At 42.8% G+C, this 6,187-nt stretch overlaps 1 protein-coding gene across 6 annotated transcripts in view; it reads left to right on the plus strand.

Moving 5' to 3' along the window:
• LOC138582595 (zona pellucida sperm-binding protein 4-like) overlaps positions 1 to 372 on the plus strand; it is a 50,456-nt gene extending 50,084 nt beyond the window's left edge. For 5 of the 6 annotated variants that reach the window (XR_011305051.1, XR_011305052.1, XM_069654009.1 and 2 more), the window contains 2 exons: positions 47 to 111; positions 213 to 372. The gene's annotated coding sequence lies outside the window, so the exon portion shown is untranslated. Of the gene's footprint in view, positions 1 to 46 lie in introns of all 6 variants that reach the window. The other variant, XM_069654010.1, reaches the window with a different exon arrangement.
• The last annotated feature ends 5,815 nt before the right edge of the window (positions 373 to 6,187 follow it).

Genomic DNA, 6,187 nt, shown 5'->3' on the forward strand with positions numbered 1-6,187 from the left:
GGGATACTCATAGAGAACCTGCATTTTCCCCCCTCCCCTCTTGCAGATCTTCTTCCACTGCAGCGCCTCTGTATGTGGCCCGTCCTCGCTGTTGTGCTAAAGGGTGGCTAGGTAAAGTAAAACTAGGGTTACAAGCCCAATGCAAAATTCACCAAGTAAATCCATGGAACAAGCTGTAGTCTACACTCATGGGTTTCTGCTTCCTCCCACAGGCTCTCGCAGCTCGGTGGTGTCCTTGGTGCCACAATGGGCCATAGCAGTGGTACTTGCAGTTGGATTCCTGATGTTCCTTGGTCTGGGAGGTCTTGCTGTGGCACATTTCGTTGGCCTCTGGCTGTACCGTAATCACAAATGTGGTGTGGCTGGTGTAAATGCTTGAAAATAAAAAAAAAATCAAATCTATACACAATGGTGTGGAATCCTGTTACTGCCTAAACACCACTCTGATGGGTTGGGACTTGCACAGTGTATAATCTTTATTGGAAAGGGTTGGCAGAGAGACTGTGGTAGAAGATGCCTGTTGCACATGTGTCTTGATATGGGCCAAATCGTCCTCGGGACCAGCCCTCGGGAGCAATAATTACCCAATTCAGCCCAAAATACAGGTTCTATTGTGCTGAGCAGTGATCTCATGCTAGTGACAAATGACACCTTCAATAAGTTTTAGTATTTATTCTAAACAGTGAATTTCATATACATTTGGGATTCAATTTAGAGAAGATTACAAAGCACAAAACTTAGAGAAATGCAAAATATAGAGAAACATAGAACTTAGATAAACATAGAGAAACACAGTCTTACGCCCCTTCAATCAGCACTGGGAGACCCTGGCCCTCATAAGCTAGCTGTAACAAGCCCCGCTCAGAGGACAGCGCTGCTGGGTGCCGTCAGAGCTCCAATTCCGGGCACTTGATCTTGCTCGAACCAAGTCCACAGGACGATCTCCCACCTGAGTCATGTGAGCATGCATATTTTATAATCTCGTGCTGCCCATCCATGACGCACAGTTCCAGAACTTTCCCTGTGCAAAATATAGGCTGGCTCATGGAAAAAACCCAACTCTGTTAATTTCCACTGTGCTTCTTCTGAGCCCCTCCCTGGCCCATCTGCGCGAAAGCTCAGGAATGTCTTATCAGTGCCTTCCCAGAGAAAAGGAAGATTAGCTTGGGGCCATGCAGGGCTACCGTTAGTGAGGCAGAATATTCTAAGGGAAGCAGGGATGTATTAACCCCATCTGCAAGCTCTAAAAGGCATGCACTCATAGCTTAGTGTTCATAGCGCTTAAGACTGGCTATCTAAGCGCTATATAGGTGCCATAATGTTCCAAACACTCCAAAATTAGCTACAGAGCTAGGGCCCTCTCCCTGCCTGTCTATCAACAATGCATAATGTGACCTATCACTCATACTAGGCCTGCATATTCCTTGTAGCTCACTACTGCATAATGGAAGTGCTACAACAGACTACTGTCAGCATTTTTGGCACATACTTTGAATACACTATTGGCTTTCAGCGGCTAATGCTGTCATCTAAAGCCCTGATTGGCAAGGTTGCAATTTTGTGTATCACTACAACATGTGACCTACTGATTGCCAGTCTAAGGGTCCAAATCATGCATGGCATGAGCTGGTTTATTTGGGGCACAAACAACCCAGGCTGTTGGCCTTGCTAGTGGGACAGCAAGCCAAAGTGCAACAAAAAATGCGCACTTTTCTTTAGCGGAGTTCAGGGACAATAAATCCTGACCAGTAACGTGCTCATTTATTGGAGGCTCCAATGTAACATGTGCTGGTTAATCTAGTAATTGTGTCTAAAGCGCATGCTTGTGTGGAACATTTCCCATTCTCACCCCTATATGATACAAAATTCGATAGGTTTTTTTGGTATTTAAGGTTCGTAATTAGTCTTCATTTACATCACTGGATAGCTTGTGGTGGTGCATAGTATCCAATGGTCTGCCTTAACTTCTGAGTCATTGGTTAATGCTGCCCTCGGCTACATGTCAGTAGCACACTAAGGAGACCCTGATCTATGAATGGCTGACCCTTTCACTTAATATGAAGGTGCAGTACTGATGGCTGGCCATCCTAATTGCAGGGAATGAGCTGGTCGGATGCAATGGTTATCCATTTGGCTAACCATGCCATGTGAGATTCCCATAGATATGTAGCCCTTCACACCAGTTTGCTGTACATGGTCTTCTTTCTATCCTTTCAAGAATGACCTTGCCAGTTGGGTGTACCACTACTGCTGCATCCACTTCAGAATGGTAATTTCAGTATTTGAATAGAGGAGTTTGGGACGAAGATTCCTGAACTTTATGGTGTTAGGCAAACTCATATTTTGGAATCATCTGTATACTTCATACTCTGGGTGCAAGTGAAGAATTGTGACATGTCATCCCTGACATGACCTTTTGGCATAAACCTATTCAGCTTTCTGAATTCCACCCCTTCAACGGGAGAATCGATGGAGACTTCATGCTGTAGATCTTGTCTCATTGCTAATATTTGAACATACATAATATTGGTACTCACAATAAACCCAAATCCTCCATCTAGCTTTCCTCTGAGGAGTTTTTTTAGACTTGCCTATCAGAATCTATAGTCATAACATGGTCTTAATGCATGTGCAAGCTCCCCTTACAGTCGCACACCTGTATGTTGGTTTTGGAATAGTTTCTCCCATGCTCCTTTTTGCTTCAGTGGCAAGCACGGGTCATCTCATTAACTGGCCATTTTTTTGGGGGGAAAAATTGTCTGACTGGATGGGTTTACTCCGTAACCCTGTACTTTACTCACACAGCATATCTTACCTTATTAATGGGGGTTGTCCAAGCTATTTGAAATACAATTGCTACAAAAGCCTTCTTCTCTTTACAAGAAGGCTTGATCGCACATTCCCCATGGATGGCAGCTAATCTGGTTCCAAGATTTGTAGTTCAGGTTTTCCACTAAGGTTTTAGTCTAAGACATTGAGATTGGGTTTGCTGCCTGGGAGCATGGCCTATATTTCATAGTGGGAGCATTTACTTGCTGCATCTGTACTTGATTCCTACTATGGTAGGAGTTTGCAATATAGCATTTCATGCATGGAAAATCTGGCAGTGTGATCGATTGTTCTGCTGAATGGCATGGGATCCTCCCTTGGACTAGCCTGGGGTCTAGACCAGGAGTTGCCCATAATTTGGAAGTGCTCTGGGAGTACTTAAACCAATACAGCCATATGCAGCTTAACCATTTCCTGCTCTACATGCCACTCATTTATTCTAACCTGTGACTAGAGGAATCATTTGACTTTGACTGTTTCCTCCACATACAGTGCTGCTTTCCAACTGGCTGATGCTTTATGCCCATGTAGTCATTTGTTTGCCTGTAGTGATGTATGCATGGGATTTTTAATCCCACCACAACTTGGCATGGTCTGACAATGACCATTCCTGAGCATGAGTAGAATATCTAGGAAATGGTAGTACTACCTAGGGCTGTGAATGTACAATGAGTGTCAGTTTGCCATGTGCCCTAGGCAATTTGTTATATAATGCATGTTACTAAAATACCAAGCCGCCCATGAGTGACACTGAGCAGCCATGCGAGGCCCTATTGGTGGTTTGAAGCAGGCTGCTGAAAATGGGCCATTTTCACGCTTCCCAAAATGGACAAGCACTTGAGGAAAGTGTGCATTAAAACATTAATATAGCAGAATGTGCCAATGCAGGTCAAAACACAATTGTGGATGATGCTGTTTTCATAAAATATGGAAAGCTACCATTTTAAGGAGAATGTAGCAGAATGTCACATTGACTTCAATGTAGCACAAGACTGATCCAGAAGTGAAGCAATACTTTTTTATTAAAGCACGATTTCATTTCTGGACAGCAGGTCCAGATAAAATGGGGGAAATGTAACCTGTTTTTCAATTTAAAATGCAATTCTGTTAGATTTGTGTGTCGCCTCTAAACTGAAAGGTCTGTGCCTCTGGGAAAAAAATGACCTTTTGGTCTGGGCCCACCTGAAAATGCAAAAGAGTTCAATCAAAATTGTGTTAAGGTTAGATTAAACCAGCCAACAGAATTGATAGCTTGGACTAGGAACCCCAATAAAGTGCCTCTCAGAGCCACTAATGGATCTTCAGACTGTAGGAACAGACATTACTGATAATCAGCTATGACCTTTTTCTGAAATGTGAAACTGAGGCTTCTATTCTGTCTTGCAATCCAAATAACATTGGGACACATTCTCCTTAATGGGAGAACCATGCGTTGCAATGAGCTCATCCAGGACTCATATTAAAGATCACAAAAATGAATGTCTATTCTATGTAGTATCCCATATGTGATGGGAAGAAACCATGATCCTGGCCTTACCAGAACTCGAGAGTTGGTGAACTGATAAAATGCAAAAGTAATGATTGGACATATATTTATTTTCAGCTCAGACAAACCACAAAAAAAGCTGCTCACAGGAAGGTTGTGCCAAAATAACATTGTATTCTCTGATATGCGAGTTTCAAAAATGTATCTGTAAAGTGAGGTAGTTGCCATGTAGTGAGATTTTGAAGAAAACAATTTGTCATTTGGAGATGATTCATATACCCCCATAATACAGACCACCTTGCCCTTCAGCTGGCACTAGGTGCAATTGGTGGGAGGAGCAAGAGAGTGGTCAATCCATAGTGTGGGAATATTTATGTCACCAGCCCTAAATATCTGTTTCAATCTAAAGGGAAAAGGAAGGGTAAAAAGAGAGCTGACAAAGAAGGCTGACACCCAGGAGAACAGACGAGAGACCCTGGGACACTTGTTGGGGACTTTTGCTTGGGAGCTGGAGGACTTTGCTGTGTCTAGAGACCCAAATCTGGCTGCCGTGAGCTTAGAACAGATCTCCCATGTAAGTAGATATATCCCAAAGCAATAGATTGTGGGGAGAGCTTACCTGCCTTAATCCCGTTCTATGGGTTGGTGGGGGGGGGGGGGGCTTCAAAACTGTATAGACACTGGTCATATGTGACCAAAAATATCACTTAAAGATGTTTTCCCTTGAGGAAAAACCATATCCATATCGGAAGTGAGGGGAAGCTCTTTTAACCGATTTCTGTTCATTCGTGAAGAGGGGGTAAAAGCATGATACCCTTTGCTTACATAACTAAAAATATGTAATTCCCATCGATCATGGGGTGATTTGTTTCAAAATTGATAAAGATTATCCCTGTGCCTAGTAGACTAGTCTTTAATGTAATTGGCTAACTCTCCTGTTAATTTGAAGTGCTAGTGTCCCCAAAACGAAAATTCCCAACACCCTGCATTCCCTGTGAAAACATTTTCCCACTCCTCCAAATTCCCCAAACCGTGCATTTCTTTTCAATGTGTTACCCAAACTACGTCCCAAACCTTGCCTTTCAAATAAAAAGCCCAAACAAAATTCCCATTATATTCCTTTTACCTTGCCTTCAAACCAGAGGGGTCCTAAATAACTGACCATTTGCTGGGAGAGGAGAGCATTGTGATAACCCAAGCCATCAGTGTGTTTTTAAAATTTCCAATCTGTTAATGTTAAAATGTGTTTGGATTTACAGTAACAGTTTTAAGAAATACCTGTCAGTCAATTGATGCTAGTTATTTGCATTTGTGCTTATTGTGTTGTGGATGGTGTTCTTGTGCTTATTTATTCATTGTAGCAATCTGAGTGCATCTACACTAATATTTCTATGCATCGGCTTGGTTTCTAGCTTATTGGTGATGGAGGGTATCTGCTGAATGGTGTCGTAAGGTTGGAAGCCTAAAATTTGAATCTGCTCAGCGCTTTGGTCTACACCTTGAACATGGCGGGGGGCCGGGGGGAGAGGAACCACCTTTGTGTGATCGGCCAATAAACTGAGTTTTGAGTTGTCACGTGGGCTGGATAATGGTCTGTTGCATCAAACCTTAACAGACTTTTATAACACAAACTACTAGAGATTAGCAAATTAAAATGTCTCGGCTAAAAGCATATATGCACTTCCATTTGTTGGTGGGAGAACGATGTAGTGTGACCTCTGTGCAAAACCAGGCTGAGCTTTTGTATCGAGCCCAGCGGGAGCTGAAACAACTGGAAGCTAAAGTGCAACAGACCCACAGTTTAGAGTTAAAGCAAGTCATTGAACAGCTAAAAGATAAAACGCATGTAGAAAAATCTGGGTGCACTGCAAC

This window comes from Ambystoma mexicanum, chromosome 3q (assembly GCF_040938575.1).
Source record: "Ambystoma mexicanum isolate Mex_15411 chromosome 3q, UKY_AmexF1_1, whole genome shotgun sequence".
Lineage (NCBI taxonomy): Eukaryota > Metazoa > Chordata > Amphibia > Caudata > Ambystomatidae > Ambystoma > Ambystoma mexicanum.